The following is a 26373-nucleotide window of genomic DNA, read 5'->3' as shown; positions in this document are numbered from 1 at the left end:
TAACTTTTGGCCACAATATCTAGATAAGGTGGCATAAATAACTTGTATTTCTACAAGTTATCACCCAGTAAAGCAAATGTGGTAGCTGATGCTCTAAGTCGAAAAACTAGATCAGCTAAAACTAGTATCAATTCAGTGAAGGGTACACTGACTCATGAGTTGTATAATGCTAGGGCAACATTATCAATAAGTCAAATAGGAGGATTACTAGCTTCATTTCAAGTGCGTTCTACTCTCATAGAAGATATTCTACGTGAGCAATTAAAGGATCCCGATCTTCAGAAGTTAGCTGAAGAAGTAGGTAAAGTAGTGAGGACGGACCATCAATTAAGAGCCGACAAAGTGCTATTAAAAGAGGGTAGGGTATGCGTACCTAAAGACTTAGCACTTAAACAAGCAATTCTAGAAGAAGCCCATAGTTTGACCTATACTATGGATCCGGGCAGTACGAAGATGTACAAAACATTAAAGAGATCGTATTGGTGGCCTGGTATGAAAAGAGAAATAGCGGAGTATGTTGACAGGTGTCTAGTATGTCAACAAGTTAAACCGGACAGACAAAGTTCAGCAGGATTACTTAATCCATTCCCAGTACCAGAGTGGAAATGGGAGCATATTACGATGGATTTCCTGTTTGGATTACTTAAGACACCAGCGAGCTATGATGGTATATGGGTAATTGTGGATAGATTAACAAAAACAGCTAAGTTTTTACCTGTTAAAGTTACTTATACCCTAGACCAATTAGCTAAGTTGTATGTTGATCGAGTTGTGAGTCAATTTGGAGTTCCAGTTTCAATTGTATTAGATCGAGATTCCAGATTTACATCAAAGTTTTGGCCTAGTTTGCAGAAAGCTACGGGAACCAAGTTATATTTTAGTACCGCTTTTCATCCACAGACAGATGGTTCGTCAGAATGGACAATCCAAACATTAGAGGACATGCTGAGAGTGTGTATATTGCAATTCAAAGGCAGTTGGGACACGCATCTATCGTTAATCAAATTTGCGTATAACAACAGTTAAAATTCGAGTATCGGGATGGCACCGTATGAGGCACTATATGGAAGGCCATGTAGGACTCCGATATGCTGGAATGAAGTTGGTGAAAGGAAATTACTAGGTCCAGAACTTGTGCAACAGACATTAGATAATGTTAAGATTATAAGAGATAATCTTAAGACGGCTCGAGATAGGCAGAAGAGTTATGCTGATAAGTGGAGAAGAGAATTGGAGTTCGAAGTTGGTGATAAAGTATTTATGAAATTATCTCCATGGAAAGGAATACTCAGGTTCGGTAGGAAAGGGAAATTAAGCCCCAGATATATTGGACCTTACGAGATAATGAAAGAGTTGGCCCAATGCATATCGATTGGATTTACCTCTAGAATTATCTCGTATTCATGATGTATGTTTCATTGTGGCAATGCTTAGAAAGTATATGCCAGATCCTACCCATGTGTCGCCTGAGCAACCAGTATAGTTGAGAGAAAATTTGTCTTATGAAGAGAAACTAGTGGAGATCCTTGACAGAAAGGAACAGATCTTTTAAGGAATAAGACAATCCCATTGGTAAAGGTACTATGGCAAAACCATAGCAGGAAGAAAAGCAACGTGGAATCTAAAGAGAAATCAGAAACAAGTATCGAGTGTTTTTAATTGACGGACTTGTAGCGAAATTTAAGGAGATAAATTTTATTATAAAGGGGAAGGTAAATGTGAACCCCGAATCCTAATTTCTCTACTTGAGTACTTGCCCCTACTAAGACTGAGTGTGGTGAGTAGGTTGATGTGGAAACTAGGTGGTAATGGTAGAGAAAAGGGTTGGAAATTAGAAGAAAGAGGAAATTTGGAAGATTTGACTTTTTTGGGAAAAAACTACTGGGAAAATTTGGCGCTAAGTTATAAAAATTTGCTACTTAGGATGGATTGGATGCATTAGGATGAGATGCGTTGGATGCGATGGATGCTTGGAAGGAGTAATGTTCCATTGCGCTGAGGAAGGAAATTGAAGTGAATGCTTGGATAGTGTTTGGATTGGCACAAGGTAGGCAAGAGACGCGGTGAACAAGGCCATGCGTTGGAAAGGGTGGCACTGCATCGATGCACAACGCCCAGCCAAGCACCCATAGCGTGAGTGCCTTCCGAAAGCGCCCTGCCCATGCATCGAGCGGCCATGCCTATGCATCGAACGCCCTATCGAGCAGCCATGCATCAAGCACCCAGCCATGCGTCGAGTGCCCTACCGAGCATCAATGCGTCGAGCGACCTATCAAGCGCCCATACGGCCGAGCAAGTGAGCGATGGCTAGTGTCTATGCAGCACGCCCATGCGTCGAGTGGCCAGCGCCTATGGCAAGTGCCATGCGCCCATGCCAACGAGCCTTGCAGTAATACCTAGTGAGCCATGCGTCGAGGACAAGCGGCCATCCTATGCATTGGTGATGGCTGGCTCTTGCGATAGCTAAGTTGGATTGCAATGTCTAAGTTGGGTTGCTAGGCGTTGAGTAGTGGACTATGCATTGAACATCCAAGAGTTGGACGCATATAAAGGATGAGATCAACTAGAAAACGTCATCAAACCATGTGTCTTCTTGGGAGGAAGCCTTAAACCTTAAGAATTTGAGGTGGTTGCATTAGATTGGAAGCTCATGCGTTGGCTACATACGAGAAGGACACTTAGATTGCGTTGATAAAAGAATTGCGTTGTTGGTGTGAGGAGGAAACACTTGGACATGCAGTCAAGTAGGTGGTGTCGACTTTGTAGAAGGTTTGGACACCTATAAATAGGTCCAGAAGACTTTATTTTCAGATCACAATTCAAAAATACATTAAAACGAGTGGGAGAGTTGAGCAAACCTTGCGTTGAGGCCAAAATTCATGCGTTGATCATAGAATTTCAAAGAGGACGCATTGGACAGTGAAGCCTAGAAAGCAGCATCAACTTGGGACGAGAAGATCTCCCAATTTACTCGTGCGTTTGGAGTAATTCCAAAGCCACCTAAAAGCTCTGGAAGTTTCATTTTCAAGGTAGGGCTGCTGGAGAAAGAGCTTGAAGGGATCGGGCTGGAAACGGAGAAGAAGACAGAAGGGTCAGGCTGTCGGATAAGCTTGGGCCAGTCTTGAAGATTTTGATATTCCAGCCAAACCACGAGGTTTTCTAAGCTCATATTTTAAGATAAGCTTTCTGAGACATTTTAAAATATTTTTGTAGAAGGAAGTATATCAAAATAAGGTTTAGAACTATGAGTAATCTAAGCTGTAATTTGAATCTGGATTCTAGGGGTGAAAAAGGGAGCCTGAGGTAGAAAAGGAACTACTAGAGTGAAAAGTTCCTAAGCGGTCAAGGTGAGTGACTAAAACATTTTGACTAAAATGTTTGAATTACAATGTTTTATAAAGCATGTTTTAAACAAGATTATTCTCATGCTAGCTAGTTTTACAAAGTGATTTCCAAGCAAACCATGAGTTATATTTTAAACCCATGCATGTGTGGGAAGTTTGTTAAAAAGTTATTTATATGTGTTAAATATACCCAGCATGCGTTAGTATCTTTAAAGCTATGTTTTTATATGATTTATACTTTACATGCTTTAAAGAGAGAGTCCTTTATGACTAGTTTTACTTAAAACGTGATACCGAAGGACATTTGAGAAGGTATCCGCCAACTAGATACTGAAGGACATTTGAGAAGATATCTATTGGTACTGAAGGACGTTTGGGAAGGTACCAAACCAGCCGGATACTGAAGGACGTTTGAGAAGGTATCCTAGTAGCTCAATACTGAAGGACATTTGAGAAGGTATCTAAGCAGAAGTACCTAAGGTATGACGGTACTTAGTATGGCCACGTGCACATAGGTAGTTAGAGTCAGAGATTGAGGAAAAGGGTCATCTCTTGACCAGCAGTTGGGAAAGGGGGTAACTGTACTTTCACGGTTCTCGTCTTAGTTGCCTTAGAGGTCGATGCAACCTCCGGTTCTACTGCTTCTTTTTCTCTTTCTTCTTCTTGCGTCACCGCAACTTCAGATTCTGCCACAATGGGAGCTGTCCGACTAAGCTCCTTCTTTTCTCCCTCCATAGTCTTTCCATTTCGCAATGTCACAACCTGACATTGCTCTTTACCTACTCCCTCTGGGTTGTGTGGAAGTTCAGTTGAACTTGGCAGAGCCCCTTGCGGTCCACTCTTCAACTCACTCGCAATCTGGCCCATCTATAATTCTAAGTTGCGAATGGACATAGCCTGACATTGAAGCACCGTTTCATTTTTCTCTATGTATTGCTTCAATAGGCTTTCCAAGGAAGAGGATTGCGGTGGTTGTGAGCTACTTGCTTGATTGCTCGTTTGACCATTGTTGCATGGGAAGAATCCTGGTGGGCCTTCTTTTTGCGCCACAGGTTGGAAATTCTGTTGTTGATTCTTCCAAGCAAAATTGGGGTGGTTTCTCCACCAGGGGTTATAGGTATTCGAAAAGGGATTATTCTTTACAAAGTAGACAGATTGTGGATTTTGCGGGTAATCTTCCATCGCATGCCCATCACCGCAAGTCGCACACCTTGCGGTGTTTTGATTGATTGCGTTGATTTGCCCGTTTTGCAGTGTTGGGCTGCTGATCGCAATTCCTTATATTAAGTTCATCATTGTGGTCATCTGGTTTTGTAGTGAAGCAATAACACCATTATTTGCGTCATTGTCTTTGAGTCTCATTCTCTGGTCACTCTCTCTCAAATCTTCATGGTTCTTAGAGATGCGATCCAAGATATTCTTCGCCTCGTTATACATTTTATCAAGCAAACCACCAGTGGCTGCCACATTGGCAACGGTTTGCGAAGAGTGATTCAAACCATGATAAAAAATTTCCATCTGGAGGCAATCTAGCAACCCATTGTGTGGACAATCCTTGACCAACCTCTTAAACCTCGCCCAGGCATCGCTGAGCGATTCGTCCATGTCTTGTTCAAAATTTGTAATCAGTTTCTGTCGTCTGGCGTTCTCAATAGGTGGAAAGTATTTCTTCATGAACTTCTCCATGACCTGTTCCCAAGAAGTGATCTCTCCCAGCTCGAGAGAATATGCCCATTTCCTAGCCTGATCACAGAGAGAAAATGGGAACAAAGTTAGTCGAACTTCTTCAACAAAGGTGTTCGGGAACACAAAAGTATTGCAGATTTCAATAAAGCTTCGGAGGTGGGCGTGCAGGTCCTCGCCACACCTTCCTCCGAATTGTCCTACAGTCTGGATCATTTGCAACATCACCAGCTTCATTTCAAATCTGCTTCCTTCGAGGGCAGGCCTCATGATTTCTGGAGAGAAATCATAGAGGTTCGGCGACGCATAGTCCCTGATGGGTCTATTGCGATCGTTTGCCAATAGGATTGGATTTGCCATGACATTGTTATCATTTGGTGCTCCAATTCTAGGCTGCTCTGCCATCTCTTCTTTATCTGATTGTGGTTACTGTTGGTGGTCTCTCAGTCTCCTTCTAAATGTCCTCTCAATCTCCAAGTCGTAATTCGCCAAAGATTGAGAGTCTACAAAGAAATCTAAAAAATTACCGTTAGCACTCTATTTTGCCGAAGTCCCCGGCAACGGTGGCAAAAACTTGATGCTTAATTTTATGAAGTGAAAATGTGGATGATATGTGTTGATGAAATTACGCTGTGCACTCAAGTTTCCTCAGCGGAATTCAAGTGTAAATTCCTCTGAGTTTCCTGGTAAGTCCAGGGTCGAACACAAGGACTTGTGAAAACAGATTGCGTTGGTAATTTTTATGAAAGCCTTGCGGTAATCAAATAAATAAATTGTTGGTTTGTTGTTGATTGCGTTAATGAAGAAAAATAACAATTGCGGCGTAGTTTGAAAAGAGTTGGTAAACGGGAAATGCGATGAATATGCGGTGAATGGGTTGAGAAGGGTTTCGACTAACACATCCTAAAATGCGTTCGTGCTTTGCGACCATGCAACATGCATACAATAGTAAACCATCTCTCGATGTGAATGCCACAGCTTCTAATGCTAGAACGCATGTGATATATGCGATAAGTCTATAGGACCTATACATAAGCCTCGATTCTTATTTATGCGATGACAGGATAACACACACACAAATAAGGTGACCACATAATATCATTCCTATCTCTAGGATGCATGCGATGCAGGTTGACAAACAGAGCTTATCTCTAAGTTCATATCTCTTGTTTATGCAGTTCTAATCTTGCTCTTTCGAGTCTAGATTCTAACCTAGCTCTCTCGAGTCTTAGGTTCTTTCTTCAGACTCTCTCTCGAGTAGCTCTAAAGGGATGTTTTGCACATCATAAAACAAGATAATCGCAAGCAATGAACTTTCTAGGTCATGTTAGCTTAGTTCTTCTCAACTCATTTGACTAGTTTAGCTACTCATGCGTATTAAGAGAGTGAGCAGATGTAGAAATAGGACTTCTATTGTATAAATATGAAGATGAAGTACAAAATAACAGTGCAAGTATAGAATAAAGCGCCTGGTAGAAATCTCTTGCTGCCCAGGCGTTTATACTATTTTTCTACTCATGCTCAAAAGATAATCTCGCTCTCGCGAGAGTCAGCCTACTCTCTGCTTCTACACCCCAAGGTTCTCTCTCGAGTTGCCCTGAGCGATCTCTGGCATCACCACTCTTCTCTTACTCCGCCTTAAAATGAAAGAAAACTATGAACAAGGGCGTGCGAACTTGTTGAACAAAGAATAACAGAACTCGTGAACTCGTCAACCCCTTTTCCAAAGGGTGCCCTAGTATTTAAAGAACATCCAAGTTGAACGGCGGCTTCTCTCTCATGATTGTACAGATGGGACGACTTTAATTTCTGACTGATACGCCGAATATTTGTCACCGAAAAGCTGAATGTACTTGTGATCGTTATCGGCTGTCAACTTAATTTGGATTCGACTGTCAACAACTTTCTGTCCCATCGTGATTAATTAGCCTTTCACCCAGATGCGCCCACCATGTTACACTGACCAAGTTGCAGAAATCCTTTTCGGGAGAAAGTTTGTGAGCACAATTATCGCAAAGCCTTGCGATGAAGTTGCGCTTGACCGATGATTTCCTATGATCGCAATTCTTGCCTTGCATTAATGCATATTCTGCATAAAAATACAAAAATTAACTGTTCCTATGCGTTGAACGAATGCGACTGCAATATTATGAAATTGATGCTTGATGGATGCAATTTAACATGTTTTATCAACGCAATCTAACATTGTTTAAGAACATAGCACTATGATAGCATGCATTTCTGCCCGTTATCAGGCGTGCGGGTCCTCACCACGCCGTCCTCCGAATTGTCCTACAGTTTGGATCATCTGTAGCATCATCGACTTCATTTCGAATCGGCTTCCATCGAGGGCAGGCTTTATGATTCCTGGAAAGAAATTGTAGAGGTTTCTAATGCTAGAACGCATGTGATATATGTGGTAAGTCTATAGGACCTACACATAAGCCTCTATTCTTATTTATGCGATGACAAAATGACACACACACAAACAAGACGACCACATAATATCATACCTATCTCTAGGAGGCATGCGATGCAGGTTGACAAACAGAGCTTATCTCTAAGTCCTTATCTCTTGTTTATGCAGATCTAATCTTGCTCTCTCGAGTCTAGATTCTAACCTAGCTCTCTTGAGTCTTTGGGTTCTTTCTTTAGACTCTCTTTCGAGTAGCTCTAAAGGGCTATTGGGCATAACATAAAACAAGATAATCGCATGCGATGAAGATCCCAGGTCATGTTAGCTTAGTTCTTCTCAAACCATTCGACAAGTTTAGCTACTCATGCGTGCTAAGAGAGTGAACAGATGTAGAATAAGAACTTACATTGTATAAATATAAATTTGAAGTACAAAATAACAATGCAAGAAGAGAATAAAGAGCCTGGTAGCAATTTCTTGCTTCCCAGGCTTTTACACTGTCGTTTCTACTCTCGTTCAAAAGATAATCTCGCTCTTGAGAGAGTCGGCCCGCTCTCTGCTTTCTATGCCTTTGGGTTTTCTCTCGAGTTGCCCTGAGCGATCTTCTAGCGTTTCTTCCCTTCTTTTGCTCTGCCTTAAAAATAAAAGAAAACTATGGATTAGGCTGAAACTATGAACTCGTGAACTGCTGAACCCCTTTTCTGAAGAATGCCTTCAGTATTTATAGAGCTTCGGGGTGAAGGGTGGCTTCTCTCTTATGATTGCACAAATGGGATGGCTTTAATTCTCTGACTAATACACCGAATATTTGTTACCGAAAAGTTAAGTGTACTTGTTATCGTTAGCAGCTTGTCAACTTAATTCGGATTCGACCGTCATCAGCTTTCTGTCCCATCGTGATTAATTATGCCTTTCACCCAGATGCGCCCACCAAGTTGTGCGCCTCTACGCGGCAATCCTTCTTGAGCAGATTTTTTGCGAGCACAAATCACCGCAAAGCCTTACTGTAATGCTACGCTCATCCGTTGATTTCTTGTGATCGTGCTTTCCCTCTTACGTCAACGCATATTCTGCAAAAAAAATAAAAAATTAATTGTTCCTATTCGATGAACGCATGCGATTGCAATGTTTTAACTTAATACTTTTTGGACGCAAATCTAACATATTTTATCAAAGCAAATCTTCTTTGTTTAATAACTTAGAAATGTAATAACATCCATTTTTTGCCGCGTTATCAATAGTCAATAAACTAAAATTGCATTTAAGTAACTTGATGAACAAAAATTGCGTTGGCCAAATTCCAATTCCTCTAAGCTAGGTCGTTTCCTTTAATTTCGTTTCTATCTTTTATTTTCTCGCATTTTATTTTCATGCACTTTCAATTATCACATCACACCAACCCCCCCCCCCCCCCCCATTTATCACTTTAAACTGATAAAGAGCTTCGATGAACTAATCTTCCGTGCTTCCTTGAGGTTCGACCTTTTCACTTGTACTACCAGTTAGTATAAGTAGTTCATTCGGTGATTTATAAATTTTATTTGTGTAGCAAGGGTTTACGGGCAACGATAAACTCGAACCTACCAATCAGATAAGTTTAATGCATATGTAGTTAAAATTCTTCTAGGTGTGCTTGTACGAGACTATCCCACTGTTAGCAGGACGGGCTGCTAAGCGGTTGAGTTTTGATGTCGTTCCCCGAATCCTTAGGTCGACGTCAACTAGGTCCATCCCAATGAGAAAATTGATTTTAGATGTTTTTAAGTCATACCAAGTACATTTTTGTAGTTATATATTATACATGTTGTGTGGTGTATTACATGTGTATTGAAATGTTATTCGTAGTTGGATGTTGCATTGGCTCTACATGAATCCGCTGTTGAACGTACCTTTTGGAATACTTTAGTAGTGGACAAATTTGTCCATGATGTGGTAGCTGACCTATTAATCGACTGGGCTTCAAATGATCTTGATGCCTGGGAATTCTTGGATGAGAAACTTGGTGGATTCATGGATGTTGAGGGAGACCGATCTATACCAAATGATTTCAAGACGGTATGATAATATGATGAGCAATGATGCGGAGTGCTTTAATGTGCTTATAACTGAAGCCAGACTCTTACCAATCATACGTTGTTAGAATTTATTAAGGAGAAGCTCTAGGAATGGTTTTTCAAGTGCAAAACCCAATGGTCCACAAGTACGTCCTTATATTTGGATTATGCCAAAAAACAAGTGGCTAACGAATTCAAAAGTGGTAGGTGGTACCAAGTTAGCTCGATTGACTGTATTACATTCATCTTTAAGAATGGTTGGTAGACTCGACTTTACTGTTGCCTGTAAACCCTTGCTACACAAATAATATTTATAAATCACCGAACGAACTACTTATACTAACTAGTAGTACAAATGGAAAGTTTAGGGTCGAACCTCAAGGAAACATGGAAGATTAGTTCATCGAAGCTCGTTTTTAGTTAAAGTGGTAAATGGGTGGGGGGAGTTTGGTGTGGATGAAATAAAAAAGTGCATAAAAGAAATAAAGTAAAAGTAAAGATAGAAACACAACTAATTGAGATGTCTTAACTTAGAGGAATGGATTCACCCAACGTAATTTAGATCATTGAATTGACTTATGACTTAAACTTCTTATTTATGCTTAGCCCAATTGATTGGAATCACAACCAATGGTCTTGATTATCTAATTAATCGAAATGCACAGAAAACGAATCCGCTCCATACAAATTGACAAATTGCATTAAGTTATAGGGATGACGCTAAGATGAGTGTTTAACTTCCAACGTCTAATTAAAAATTCGATATGGTTTCTCTCTAAGTCGATAGGAGTAGTACTATTCTTTTTAAGCAACAAATCTCAGGCCTAACGAATTGCAAGCCTAACTAACCTATTGCATCCATTGAGATTGACCTATAATTAAATGTCACATATTACAAGTTATCTCCAAGCATTCAAATTACTCAACAAAATCATTGATCTTCAATCAACAATTAAATCATGAAATTCATAAACACTAAGTTCGGGTTAAAACTCATAAATAAGTTCATATACATCATAAAATCGAAATCTCACAAAATAACGTCGAGTTCCTCCAAATTCCTAAGCTAAGAAAACAAAATCTTACCTTCCCATGGAGGATGAGAAGTTATAATCTGGGATCTACTCGATTAACTACTAATGAAACACCCAAAGAACAAAGTGGAGGAGAGAAGAGAGGGGAAAATCGACTGAAGGCCGAATGTGGGCGATATCTTCTACCCTAAATCGAAGACAAATATTTATACTATTGTGTCGTAACGTCACAATGCTCCTTGCCTCGCGTGCGTGTTTGTCACCAATTTGAAGCATCACAATGCTACATGTAGCATCACCTTGTTTCTTCAGCATTGATCAACTACTGCCTTGTAGCGTTGCAAGCTCCATCCAAGGCATTTTTGTCCTTTCAAGTCCTTGTGAAGCATGGTTGCTCAAATTAGCTCTTAATCTCTCCAAATTAACCCGAACAACTCATAATGACTGATTCTACCTCCAAGATGCTCAATACTTGTAAAATCACTAAATAAACACATTAAAGATAGTAATGGCCTAGAAATAAGAAGAGGAAAATAACACATTTTTGGTGCTATCAAACACTCCGAATTTAATTCTTGATCATCCTCGAGCAAGTTAGTGTTGGGAATGATGTCCTAAATCTCTTTGTAATCTCATAGTTTGTAAACTTTGTATAAACATATTGTTGTTAATAAAATAAGTGTTATTTTATAAGCATATACTCAATCCAATAAACTAAGATCCGAGGTTATTTCATGTAATTTAAACAAGTATGTAGAGACATACAAGTGGATCTTGTTTAAATAATAACCTAAATAGTTTGTAGTAGATGGATAAAGTTGGGTACCTTATCCTAGTGACACTATGGATACGACTCGCTTTGTAGGTGTTACAAGTATTGTAAAGTGGTACAAATGATCTGATTCTGATCATTCATGTGGAGACATATAAGTAGGGGTATCCTATACAAAGAGTTTGTATAAGACCGCACCACAAAATGATTAGTCTCTTTATATAACGCCATTAATAATAGAGACTTACACTTCACTAGGATGACCATAGGTGACATGACATGAATCCTGAGTGAGTTGTGAATTCCTACTTATGAAGGCGGTTCTTTGATTTGTATGGGTGAGAGTGGCCAGATTTCCAACTCAACAAGCCTACCATTTTGAGGATTCATCTGACTGGGGAGCTGGGAACACAACTACACGAGACGAAATTCACTCCTTCCCCGATGCAGGGGTAAGTAGATAAATTGCTCCCTTAAAGGCTAAATTCCAAGGTCCTTAAAACATAGTGGCCACACCCTCTCTTGGCCCAATAAGTACTTGGTCATAAGTGGGACTATGACTTATTTTTTCATTAAAGGGATTAGTGGTACTTAAGGAGGTTAGATGTAACTATAGGGCCAAAACCGGTAAATTTGGCGCCCAACTGTACTTACGAGCAATTTGTGAAGGATCATGCATTATTGATTGGCTATATCAATGGACACAAAAATTTATCTGTAGTGTGAAGAGTGTATTAGTTCGTGTTTTTAGTGGAGTGACCGACAATTAACGGATGTTTAGGTAATTTAATTAAAGAGTTTAATTAATTATCCGAGTACCATTGGAGCTTCAATTTACAAGTCCATAAGGTCCCTTTTTGTAGCTCATGGGGATTTAATTGAAAATTAATTTTGGATTATTTTGAAGTGTTCAAATTAATTGAGGGAATTAATTATATATGATATAATTAATATTAATGTATTTGATACATTATGAGAGGATTTTGAATATGAATTCAAATACTAATTATATTAATAGATTCATGTAATTAAATATAAATTATGATTTATATTGAGAGAAATAATATTTGGATATGATTCATATAAGTGAATTTAATATAAATACTGATATTTTTTTTTTTTTTTTTTTTTTTTTATTTAAATGTATGTATTGTTGAGAGAAAAATAAAATCTATAGGTTTATGTTGTATTTGATGCATATAAAACTATAGGCTATATGTTATATTGATATAACATATAGTGTTATATATATAATAAATTAGTTATTATATCTATCTATATCATCTATCTAATTTAATCCTATCTATCTATCTAATCTATCTATATATATATATTATATATATATATATATATATATTAACCTAATTGAAAATTAATTAAAGTGAAGGAGTTACAAACTCCCTTTCCATTATTTTCTCAATGTTTTTTATGTGGGTTGTGATTAAGGTGGTTGGAGATTTTTCATCTTCTTCCTCAATTTTCTATGAAGAGAAAGGTTCTCTCCAAGAAAAAGTTTATAGAGAAGAAAAGTCCTTCTCTTCCTTTTCCTCATTTTCCATTCTCTTTCTCTCTTCCAAGGATTCAAGAAAAGCCCAACAACTCTTGCTTGAATTCTTTATCTCAGAGAAATACAGAGGGGTTCTCAAGTGGTGGTTCCCTTTCCGAAGAAGGAGATCCGCATGGAGAAGGAGTTCCGTTCGTGGCTTGTACAAGGGAATTCTTGAAGAAATGGTTATTGAAAGGTAAGGGTTTTTCTGAAACCTTAAGTATTTTTATTTAAAAGCATGCTATAATTTAGAAAAATGCATATTCTTGTTTCTTATTTACTGTAAAACGTATATTCAATGAAAAATGAAATTTGGGTCGATCTTTGCTTTCGCTCAAAAGGTTCTTTTTAAAAATTTCCTTCAGGTAAATCACACATTCACACAAAAAACTATGCTTGCTCAATACAAAGGTCATTCTCTAGTCTCAACAGTCTATAAGGATGAGATTTGCAATAAAAAATGAAATCAGATTACAATAAATCAATAAAGCACAATTAAAAAATGATTCTAAACTATTCAGCATGAGTGAGTCAAAAGGCCTACTAGTTCAGCCCATAAAACCCTAAACAGTTTTATAAGGCCCTCAATTCGTTTTCCCTACACTGCTCGAAGGTTCAAGAGCCAAGCTTCCTAGACTCAACAATGTAATGACACACTTAAGGAAACAAAATTTTATTTTATTTTATTTTTTTCATTTTTTTTACTTTACACAAAAGAGGAAACCTTATTTAAGACACGTCACCTTCGTTTTTGGTTACGAGGGAGCTCAGTTGAGCTCGACAGCATCCCTTGCGGTCTACTTTTTTCAGCTCTTTCGCAATTTGTCCTATTTGGATCTCTAGATTGCGATGGAAGTCGCCTGATTCTGGAGGACCGTCTCATTCTTCCCAATATAACTGCTTTAATAGGTTCTCCAGGGGAGGATGATGGTAGTACTTGCGAGCTACTGGCTTGATGTTGCGGTTGACCATTCATTCGCTGGAAAAATCCTGGCGGTCCTTCTTTTTGCGCCCTAGTTGATAACTTTGTTGTTGGGTTATTTTTTCGAGCGAAATTGGGGTGTTTCTCCACCCGAGGTTGTATTTGTTAGAGAAAGTTGTTTTTCTTTACGAAGTATACTAACTGCGGGTTCCTTGGACATTTCTTCAATTGGATGTGATTCTCCACAAGTAGCACAACTCGTGCTTGTCTGTTCAATTGCGTAGACCTGCCCTCTTTGTGTTCCAGGGTTGTTGATTGCAATGCCCTGTAACAGATTAATCATCACATTTATTTGATTCTATAGAGATGCGATGGCCCCATTGTTTGCGTTACCTTCTCGAAGTTTTACTCTTTGATCGCTTTCCTACCAATCTTCATGATTCTTTGATATGTGATTAAGAATATTTTTAGCCTCATCATAAGTTTTATCAATCAGACTACCAGCTGCTGCCGGATTGGCAGCCGTCTGCGATGCAGGATTCAAGCCATGGTAAAAGATCTCCATCTGAAGGCAATCTGGTAATCCGTTGTGCGGACAATCTCGCACCAATCTCTTAAACCTCGACCACGCGTCACTGAGCGATTCGTCTATTTCCTGTTCAAAATTCGTAATTAACTTCCTCCTTCTTGCATTCTCTTTAGGAGGGAATTATTTCTTCACGAACTTCTCTACAACTTGTTCCATGAGGTTATCTCCCTTGGTTTGAGAGAATATGCCCATTTCCTTGCTTGATCACATAACGAAAATAGGAACAACGTTAATCAAACTTCTTCAGCTGAGATATTTGGGAACACAAAAGTGTTATAGATTTCAATGAAACTCCAGAGATGGGCATGCGGGTCCTCGCCACACCTTCCATCAAACTATCCGTCTGTCTGGATCATCTGTAACATAACTGGTTTCATCTCAAACCTTGATTCGTCCAAAGCTAGCCTCATGATTCCTGGGGAGAAATCATATAAGTTAGGTGACGCATAGTCCCGGATGGGTCTATTGCGGTCGTTCGCCAGGAGAATGGGGTTTGCCATGATGTTGTTTGCGTTTGCGGCTTTTTCTTCTGGTTGTTCTGCCATTCTGGGATTTCTCTCTTATTTTTTTCAATGATTGTTTCTCTGCCTTCTTTGGAACGTTCTTTCAATCTCTGTGTTATAGTTGGGCTCAGGAATGTGTCCTTCGCTGATGCGACACATGCTTCTTCCCTTACCAAAGGAATGACAGTGAATAGAGTTCGAAAGCTATAAGGAAAATAAAAAAGGTTTACTGTTACCGCAATATATACTGCCGTAGTCCCCGACAACGGCGCCAAAAACTTGATGCACTGTGAAATGTGATGCGATTATGGTGTGAGTTTGTGGTGAAGTGTTATGTGTTGCACATGCAAGTTTTCCTAATAAGACCCAAGTATAAGCCTCACTAGGTTTCCTGGTAAATCCAGGGTCGAACACAGGGACTTCTGAGTAAATATGCGATAGTTACTTCGATTCTCTTGCGATGGTGAAAACAAATGAGTTGATGGTGTTTTGATTAGAGTATTTCCTATGCGACGGAGTTCGAACGAAGAGTTGATGAAATCAAGAGTTACAATGAGTATGCGGTGAACGGGTTGGGAAGGAGTTTAGCTAACACTTCTTAAGATTACGTATAAGTTATGCGATCATGCTACCCACAAACAACAGCATGTCATCTCTCAATGCAAATGCCATAATTCTTATTTCCAGGATGCATGCGATGTATACGAAAAAGTCGATAGGACTTATGTCTAAGCCTCTATTCTTGCCTATGCGATGATGCATGATGCACACATAAAACAAGGTGACCACATACTATCATATCCTATTTCTAGGGTGCATGCGATGTGTAAATAGCGATAGAACTTATGTCTAAGTTTCTATTTCTTGCTTATGCAATTCTAATCTGACTCTCTCAAGCCTAGATTCTAATCTGACTCTCTCAAGTCTAGAATCTATCTTTAGACTACTCTCTCAAGTATCTCTAAAGGGTGAATGACGCATACATAAGATAAGATGATCACAAAAAATGTAAATCTTAGGTCATGCTAGCTAAGTACTTCTCAACCCATTCGGGAATTTAGCTACTCATCCGAAGTGTGAAGAGATTGAACATAGATTGAATGAGATTTCCATTTTCTAAGTAAAGTGCAGAATACAAAATAACAAATGGAATTTAGAGATGAGAAGCCCGGTAAGAAATGTCTTGCTTCCTGTGACCTTTTACACTGTCTTTTTCACTCCAACTTTGTCCAGATGAATATTCTTGCTCTCGCAAGTGTTGGCCCTCTCTCCCTTTGTAGTGCTTTTTGGCAGTCTTTCGATCTGTCTGGGAATGAGCTCTCGGCTTCTTTGTCTCCGCGTTTCCGTCTTCTAAGTATGAGTATGTACATGAATAGTCTAACGACTCTCTAACTTGTATATCTTCTTTACAATGGTGGCCTTCGGTATTTATAGAGCTCAAGGTAAAACAACCTTTCTCTCTAATGATTGCAATGATGGACAATCATTAAATCTCCTGCTCTGATGCGCTGATTAATGGTCACCGAAAGTTGAGTGTACTTGCTACAGTGTGGCTTTAACGGCTTGTAAAATAAATTCGGATTCGACCGTCATCAACTTTCCGTCTCATCATGATTTATTATGTTGTCACCTTGATACGCAGTCTTTATGCGGCCACCTTCTTGAGCAACTTCTCACGATCGCATACGATTGCATGACTTTGCGATCGCAATCTTTCAAGCGTACGAACACCTAATTCCTTGGATCGCAATTTTAATTACCATTTTTCCTGCACAAAATAAGTAAATTAACTGCTTTTAAGTGATGGGCACATGCGATCGTAATTTCTTCACTTTAACCCTTTTGGACATGATATTGCTTATTTTTACTGTCACATTCTCTCATTGTTTTACTTATTTGGGTTATAATAATGTGTATTTCTACCCATTATCAATGGGAGATCAGAAAAAAATTTAAAACGGACTAAAAATCATGATCATGCTCTTCAAACATAGTTTCATACAAACCTAATCACAAGAAGGGTGTGTCATCAACTATTCATCATAACAAACCAAGCAGGAGAGCAAGCAAGTAATTCAAGCACACAAACATCGTCTGAGCACAATAGTCAAGGACCCCAACAGTCACAACATACCCCACCCTCAACTTAAAATGCTACATTGTCCCCAGTGTATCTCTAATCTAAGCCCAATAAAATAAAGAGTCAAGAGAAATGAAAACCTCCCCTGACGACATTTCTGCACACGGGATGGTGGTAAGAGTGTGATAACTTGTAGAAATACAAGTTATTTATACTGTTTTATTTAGATATTGCAGCAAAAAGAAAGAAAAGTTACGTCGATAGTATGCAAATTGGCTAAGAAATGCGAAAATTATGAAATGTCGTAAATACACCCACTAACACCATTGCGATGGCGAGATAGAATGTTTTAGTTTATGTTTTGTAGGAAATCAATCACCGCATGCGTTTATGGCTCGAAGACAAAATAAACAACGCATCTACGTCGTATTGCGCCCATCAATCAAGAATGAAGAGACGATCAACACAATGACGGCGCATGCGACAATCGATCTTGAGCTTAGCGATCAACACAATTTCAACCGCATGCGGTAATAAAAAACAACACCGCATGTGGCAATCGATCGAAGATGTGAAAAGCAGCGCATTTGCGGAGGATTCTGACAAGTGTACAGCTTTTAGTTGTGCATTTCTAACGGATTGATTGCGTAACAGAAGGAATTTTCCATTCCGCCATTTCAGGAACTACCATAACTATTTAGTGGGGACCACAAATTCAAAGAGCCAAGGCCTCACCTATAAATAACTTCTTCAAATTCGCTGAAAGATTTACGAGATACTGGTACATACAGATATACATGTATACATAGAGACGTGCATATACTGATTCTGGGAGAGAGGCTAGTCTGAAGCGACTATCCACAGCAAATTCGGGAGAACAACGAGGCAAGGCCAAGAGGTGAGTCTCCGAGCAGAGAATCCTTCCAATTCCCATAGTTGAAGCTTTGTGCGAAGGTCAATTCTACTGGGAAAGCAAGCCTGAGAGGGAAGCTTTCCTCTCCACTACTTCCACATGCCGACAAGCACAATTTCTGATCGGGATTTGTGTCAAGACGTTGACACTCATTCCGTATTTGTTTCTAATCTCTATTTCATCTTCTGTATTCATCTTCTTTAATCTCTCATTCACAACATGTATCAAACGCTTAATTTTAGAATTAAATGTTATGATCGTCACCATTGTCATCTCTCTGTCTCTTTCCATACATCCATAATCCATTTTCTCCATGAAGTGTTCTTAATCCCCTGGGTAAATAGCAAGAATTAAGTGAGTGAGTTAATTTGTGTTAAGGAGATAATTAAGTTTAGCTAAAGCATGCTCGACGACATCTTCACCTGTGAGAGCAGAAGTGAAGATTCTGCCTATCGAGAGAAGGTTGGAAGAATGTGTTAACTAAAGTGAGAAGTATTTCTAGAGATGGAAACAACCTTGCGTTCATCACGTTCATCCCTATTTCACCATAGAGATATGGGAACGCAGTCGATCACTGAGAGGTGTAAGCCAAGGGAAAGCAGAACCTTAGTTGCGTTCTTAACATGATTAATAAACTTGTGATGTTCTTACTCTTTACTATTTCTCTTTCTGCTTCATTCATAAGACTTGCCATCACAAACATCGATTCTTCGTACAACTTCACAGTCAGTTCTCGACCTCAGTATCATGTATCATGTATCTTGTATCATGTATCATAGTAGTTTAGGATTTTACTTTATTAACACAATTTTATTTCATTGCAATTTATATTTCTGTACAAACCCGAATTCTTTATTCATTTGTTAAAAATCGGTCGCATGTATCACATAAGTATCGCATTAACGAAAACAATCCCTGTGTTCGACCTTGGATCATTCTGAGAAACTTGCGTTGGAATTATACTTGGTTTCAGCACAAGGAAACTTGTGACACGTACTACTTCATCACATACTACGAGCATAGCACCATCAACGCATATATTTAGACATAGTATCGCATAAAAATGTCTTTATCGTAAGCACTTGAGCGTATATAGCATCATTCATTTCATCCATCAGCGCAATAGATAGACAACATTTCATTCGTATCCTTACAAGTTGATGGCAACATGAGCTTTTATCATAAGATCTATCATCACAGTGCATGCATAATAAAGGACATTCATCAAAATTTAGTCAACAGAGTGACTGCCTCAAATTGATCTTCTTCATCTTTAAGGCAAAGGGAAAGAACCTACAAAAGAAAAATAAGATGTTAAACTAGAAAGCAGTAAAAGAAAGCAATAAATGTTTCACCTGGTTTCCTCTATGAAGGATAAATTTTTAATGTCGATTGCTCGATGTGACCTGTCCCCTTTCAAGGTACAAAGAAATTCTCGTATTTTTCTAGTCCTTTCTTAGATGAGTCAATATAGCTCGGTAAGGCTATAAGGCTCCTCATCTTTTGAAGAGAACCAAACAGGTCAAATTTTAGTTTTTTAGTATATGCCAAACAAGGTAAAAAGAAAGAATCGGAAGAATGACTCTAAAGAGTCTAAAGAAAGAAAAGACTCAACGGACTCGTGAGGACTTAGGGAACAAAACTCGAATATATACAAAATACCAAGATCGGAACAGGGCGAGGTCGTTTGACCTCAACTCTATCACCTAGATCTCATCAGATTTAGGCTCAGAATCTTCTTTAACCTCACAAATTGGCAAGCATGAAGTGACATCCTCATCATCACTGGAGTAGTAGCACTTCACAAGGAACTTTGCCTCTGAGGTACAGACGATGGGTTGCTCTGGCACACTCTCCAGTCTCTACATCGCCTTTGTCAACTGGGAAACATGGGTGATTATGCCTTGCAGTCGAGCTTGAACATCCTACTGAAACTGAAGAGTACTATTAGCAAGTTCAGAAATTAAGAACTCCAAAGTCATACCCGGACACGAATCTCTAGGAAGTGGTTCCTGCTCCTCCATCGTGTCAACATCGACTACCTCATGCCTCTAGGCTTCTGAAAAATCCAAAGAATGTTCTAGGAACGACTCGTCTGGCCTTCCAACTGAAGTTGCAAGCTGAGCAACAAGGTCCCTCAAACTTTGCAAGTCAATTCTAGCCTCTGCCTCGGGGCAAAGATTTCCTTACTGAAAGCGCTCAAACTTCTGCTGCTATGGAGGTTGTCCTACTGAAACTTAAAAGTACAGTCAGCAAGCTCCATAACCAAAGCCTCTAAAGACATACCTGACCCTAAAGACTGAGCATGAGTCGACTGGTGTGGTGCTGTGAAATCTTGGTCGCAAAAGCCTTATTGCCATCCTCGGTATCCATGGTCAAAAGACACTCCCCATCTACGATGATGAGACTCGTAGTCCAAATGACCATAATACCCCTCCTCGGCGACACCATATGGTATTTGCATCCACTGCAACCTCGGGCATGCTTCATAAGATGCCCCACGAGTAGAAAACTCCCGTACACCTCTACTTGCTGCGAACTCCTTTCCACCAAGTGGCCAACTAAGGAAGTCAACTCGGCAATGTGGCGCCGAAGGCCACTTACCTCGTCATCAAAATCTACAACGTGACTTTCAGGCATCCAAGATTGATTTGAAAATCCTGTCATGCTTAATTGACACAAAAAGAAAACAAATCAAAGCAAAATAAACCTTAACTAAAAACTAACTATGAAGAACTAATTGGGTGCCCCGACAACGATGCCAATTTGGTAGACCCGACTTTACTGTCACCCGTAAACCCTTGCTACACAAATAATATTTATAAATCGTCGAACAAACTACTTATACTAATTGGTAGTACACGCGGCAAGTTTGGTGTCAAACCTCAAGGAAGCGCAGAAGATTAGTTCATCGAAGCCCATTTTCAGTTAAAGAGGTAAATGGGGGAGGGGGTTGGTGTGGATGAAATAGAAAAGTGCATAAAAGAAATAAAGTAAAAGTAAAGATAGATACGCAATTAATCGAGATGTCTTATCTTAGAGAAATGGATTCACCCAATGTAATTTAGATCATTCAACCGACTTATGACTTAAACTTCTTGTTTATGCTTAGCCCAATTGATTGGAATTCCAACCAATTGTTTTAATTATCTAATTAATCAAAATGCATAGAAAACGAATCCACTCCATACAAATTGAAAATTTGCATTAAGTTCTAGGGATGACGCTAAGATGAGTGTTTAACTTCCAACGTCTAATTAAACATTCAATATGATTTCTCTCTAGATCGATAGGAGCAATATTATTCTTTTTAAGCAACAAATCTCAGGTCCAATGAATCGCAAGCCTAACTAACCTATTGCTTCCATTGAGATTGACCTATAATTAAATGTCACATATTACAAGTTATCTCCAAGCATTCAAATGTTAGAGTATATTAATGTACAGCGGAGGAAAAAATAGAATCAATAAGCACTCTAATCATACTTAAATTGAGTTTAAAACATGCTTCAAAGTAACTTTTACAAAAGAGGATTTGTTGAACACAATATCTTTGAAGTATCCTCTTGAAGTCCAGTTGAATTCCATGTGAAAGAGTTTCAATCTTCAAGTAGACAACCACCAAGATCTTCTCTACTATTCTCTTGCAAGGATTGTGTGGTGAAAACAATAAATTGAGCTAGGGGAATATAAAATATGAAGAGGGTTTTGAGGTTTCTGCAGAGTTCTCTTTTGACGTTCTTGTAAACATGAATCATTATTCATTTCAGCACTTATATTTATAGAACTTTCACCATGTAAATTCATGGCTTGCATGAAGGGCAGCTCCTACTTCATGGAGAAAATGGAATTGTGAATAAGGAAGTTCAATACATAGTGGAGATTTCCAACATTTTGGAAATCTCCACTTTGAAAAATGATTCTTAAAAGTTTTTTCCAAAAAAATCATTTTTATATCAAACTTATTTAATTTTATTTATTAGTTTTATAAAAATAAATTCAATCGATTAATTTTTAAATAAAACTAATTAGTTAAACCTTTTAATTAATTTTGTTAATTTAATATCTAATATTAAATTAATAATGAAATTAATATTATGCAATTAATATTTAAATCATATTTTAAACATTAACTGTTTCTCCAATTTCGTTTAATTTCGATAAAATTAAACATTTTAATTGTATCGTATTCAATAGATAGAAACCCTGATTGAATTTGAACATTTCAAATTCTAAACCCTAATTTCAAATCTTATCAAGATTAATTAGTTTACTAATCCAAATTACGAGCTAGTAGAGGGATCTTATGGACCTAGAGATCATGAGCTCCAACGACTTGTAATTAATTGGTTAAAATCTTTAAACTGAATTAATTACTATTCATTAACTACCAAGACATTCTACTATAGCTCGATAGTTGCACTCTCCTCACTGTAGATATATTTCTATCCATTTTAACCATAATCGGTAAGTCAATCATTTACAGGTCGTTCGTATTTACAATTGGGTCAAAGATTATCATTTTACCCCTGTAAATATATCTTGGTCCTTAAGTTCCCACTGATCCTCCATTGAACAATTGATTTATAGTCCAACATATAAATCATAACATTCTCTGCCATGAGCGGGCGGGGGCCCACTGTTCGAGACAAGGCATCAGCGCTTAAGAGAACAACCCATCTGCTAACTCTAAATCAGGTAAGAGTGAATTCTAAATTGCAAAGTTATGTCCCTAGTTATCTATCTGGTCTTATCTCGAAAATGGGAGGCTTATTGAGCAATGATGTTGGACTACTCTCACCTATTCAGATCAAAGGATAATCTCGAATAAACAGGAGTTCATAGTTAGCTCAGGATTAAGATCGAGTTACCCTAGGTCATCTAGTTTGAGATAGTCAGTTTTAACAGTAAACGGTTGTTATAAAGAAAAATAACTATTTCGAGGACTGGTCTTATGCAAACTCTTTGCATAGGATGCCCCCACTCATATGTCTCTACATGAGTGAGTTTTGGATCACATCATTTATATCAGTATACAAAATGGGCCACATCCAATAGTGTCATCAGGATGAGGTACTCAATCTCATCCGTATACTTATAGACCATTTTAGCTACATACTAAAACTTGACCCATTTTTTATGTCACCGTATAAAGCTAAAGTATTCATGTTATAGCCATGGATTCATTTATTGGATTTTCATAGAAGGATGCAATATCAATAGTAATTTATTGAATAAAAAACTCAACAACATTTTTATTGATAAATAGAATATGTTTAACATTATTTATGAACTACGAGTTTAGGCTATTCCTGAGATAAACATATAAATATATATTGTTTACAATGTTGAGAAATAAAAAGAGAAAAATACAATAATCTAGGGCATCCAAAATACCCTTTGACATTCTCCCACTTGCTCTAGATTATGCTCGTAGTCCTAGTCCAACCAGATGGCTCTCAAACACTTTAATTGAGAGGGCCTTCGTAAACAGATCAGTAAGGTTGTCTTCTAAGGCTATCTGCATGACTATCACGTCTCCTCGACGTACAATCTCTCTGATGAGATGGTACTTTCTTTCGATATTTTTTCCACATTTGGGACTTCTAGGTTCCTTAGAATTAGCAACTGCACCACTATTGTCACAATACAGAGTAATGGGCAAGTGCATATTTGGAACAACTTCCAAATCCTGTTAGGAACTTGTGGAGCCGCACTGCTTCTTTATCTGCTTCGCATGTAGCTACATATTCTGCTTCCATCGTGGAGTCAACTATACAATTTTGTTTAATGCTTCTCTACGCTATATCTCCTCCGTTAAGAGTGAAAACTGATCTTGAGATAGATTTCCAGGAATCTACGTCAGTCTGAAAATCAGAATCAGTGTATCCTGTAAGGATCAAAGCCTTAAGTCCATACATAAGAGTTCCTCGTTCTCCTGAGATACTTGAGGATGTTTTTTACAGTCGTCCAATGACTGTGACCTGGGTTAGATTGGAACCTGCTGACGATTCCAACTGCAAAGCATATGTTAGGACGTGTACACAACATAGCGTACATTAGACTCCCAACTGCTGATGCATGTGGAATTCTTTTCATTTTCTTAACTTCTTGAGGTGTCTTAGGAGACTGTTCCTTTGACAGATGAATTCCATGTCTAAAAGGTAACATAACCTTTTTGGAATTTTGCATGTTATATCTTGACAACATTTTGTCAATATAAGATGCTTGAGTTAGTGTTAAGGTTCTGTTATTCCGATTTCGAAAAATCTGAATCCCAAGAACATATTGAGCATCTCCCAAATCTTTCATTTAGAATTGTGATGCTAACCATCTTTTTACGTCAGCAAGGTAACTTGTCTTATTCCCAATGAGCAAGATATCATCAACATAAAAGACTAAGAATGCTATAGCTTTGTTGACTATCTTCTTGTATACACAAGGTTCGTCAACATTTTGTTCAAAGCCATAAGATTCGATCGCAGTGTCAAATCTTATATTCCAAGATCTAGAAGCTTGTTTCAACCCATAAATGGATATCTTAATCTTACAAACCTTTTGTTCTTGACCCTGTTTAATGAATCCTTCTGGTTGAGACATAAAAATACTTTCATCAAGATAGCCATTCAAAAAACCTATCTTGACATCCATTTTCCATATCTCATAGTCATAATATGTGGCAATGGATAAGAGTATTCGTCTCGATTTTATCATGGCAATAAGAGATAAGGTTTCTTCATAGTCAATCCCCTCTCTTTGGGTAAAACCTTTTGCCACGAGTCTGGATTTATAGGCTTGCACTTGCCAGTTTGGTCTCTTTTCCTCTTGTAGATCCATTTACAACCTATAGGTTTAATCTCATGTGGTTAATCTACAAGATCCCAAATAGAATTGAAGTACATAGACTCCATTTTTACGTCCATGGCTTTTATCCATTGTTCTCTATCAACATCTTCCATTGTATGTTTAAAGGTCAATGGATCCTCTGGACCATCATCAAGTATGATGTCTTGGGTTTCTGTTAAACCCATGTAGCATTCAGGTTGATGAACAATCCTCCCACTACTTCAAGGCATTCTTGACTCTTGAAAAGAATGTGATGGAGCAACAACCGTTGTTGATGGACCAGCTTCATTAACAACTTTTGTTGACTTATCTATAGTATCTTTGGTCATTTCTTTCAATATTAGTTTACTGCAAAGTTAATGACTTCTAATATGATCTTCTTCCAAGAATGTAGCATTTGTCGAAACAAATACTTTATCTTCTTGGGGATCATAGAACAATCCTTCTTACGTTCTTTTGGGTATACAACAAAGAGGCATAACTTCGAATGTTGTTCCAATTTCTTAGGGTTTTGTACCAACACGTGCGTTGGACATCCCCAGACTTGAAAGTAACGTAAACTACCTTTACGTCCTTTCCATAACTCATACAGTGTTTCAGAAACACTTTTTGAGGGAACCATGTTCAGAATATATATCGCAGTTTGTACTGTATACCCCCAAAAGGATTGAGAGAATTGAGCAAAACTCATCATGGATCAAACAATGTATAACAATGTTCGGTTTCTCCTTCTGCAACATCGTTCTGTTGTGGTGTTATAGGTGCTATGAGTTGGGATTGAATTTCATGATCTACTAAATAGTTCTGGAATTGTAAATCCATATATTCACCACCTCGATCTGATCGAAGTGTTTTATTCTTTTACCTAATAAGTTTTCTGTTTCGCTCTTGAATTCCCTGGAATTTTCAAGAGTTTCAGACTTGTGACTTATTAAGTAAATATGGCCATATCTAGAATAGTCATCAATAAAACTGACAAAGTATTCATATCCCCTCGTGCTCTTATATTCATCAGATTACAAAGGTCTGAATGTATAAGTACGAGGGGTTCTTTGGCACAAAGACCTTTTCTAATAAAAGATCTTTTAGTCATTTTTTCCTCAAGACATGACTCACAAGGAGGTAAAGAATTGTCTTCTAACTAATTTAGATGACCGTTTTTAATTAATCTCTCAAGCCTGTTGAGATTTATGTGGCCAAGTCTGAGATGCCAAAGAATAAGCGTTAGGAGAAATCTTCCATTTTTTATTTTGAGTTTCATCCATTTTAAACATATCTATATTTAAAATGGATTTTGCTTCAGTTGGTTTTAACACATACAAGTTATTCTCAAATCTAGTAGAACAAATATGAACACCTCTTGCAAAAAATGAACACTTCATTCACTTCAAAAGATACTTTATACATATTTTCAAGTAGACAAGAAATGGAGATTAAGATTCTTTTCATCTTTGGTACATAATATACATTTCTTAACAAGACAAAAGAATCTCCAAAAAACAACTTGACATCTCCCACTACTTCTGCTGAAATGACTTCCCCCGTTCCCACCTTGAAAGTCATTTCATACTCTGAGAGTTGTTTCTAAGAACTAGTTTCCTGTAGAAAAGTGTAAACATGGTTAGCGGCTTCTGAATCTAATATCCAGGTCGAGTGAGAATTTTCCACTAA

General features: G+C 38.1%; 1 non-coding gene across 1 annotated transcript; it reads left to right on the top strand.

Annotated features, from left to right (window-relative positions):
• Window positions 1-4878: 4878 nt before the first annotated feature.
• On the top strand, window positions 4879-4984 carry LOC120070410. Its single transcript, XR_005479902.1, has one exon. It is a non-coding gene; the product is annotated as a small nucleolar RNA R71 (small nucleolar RNA).
• The last annotated feature ends 21389 nt before the right edge of the window (window positions 4985-26373 follow it).

Source organism: Benincasa hispida, chromosome 1 (genome assembly GCF_009727055.1).
Source record: "Benincasa hispida cultivar B227 chromosome 1, ASM972705v1, whole genome shotgun sequence".
NCBI classification, from domain to species: domain Eukaryota; kingdom Viridiplantae; phylum Streptophyta; class Magnoliopsida; order Cucurbitales; family Cucurbitaceae; genus Benincasa; species Benincasa hispida.
Note: the sequence above shows the minus strand (reverse complement) of the source record. Positions and strands in the feature narration are given on the sequence as shown.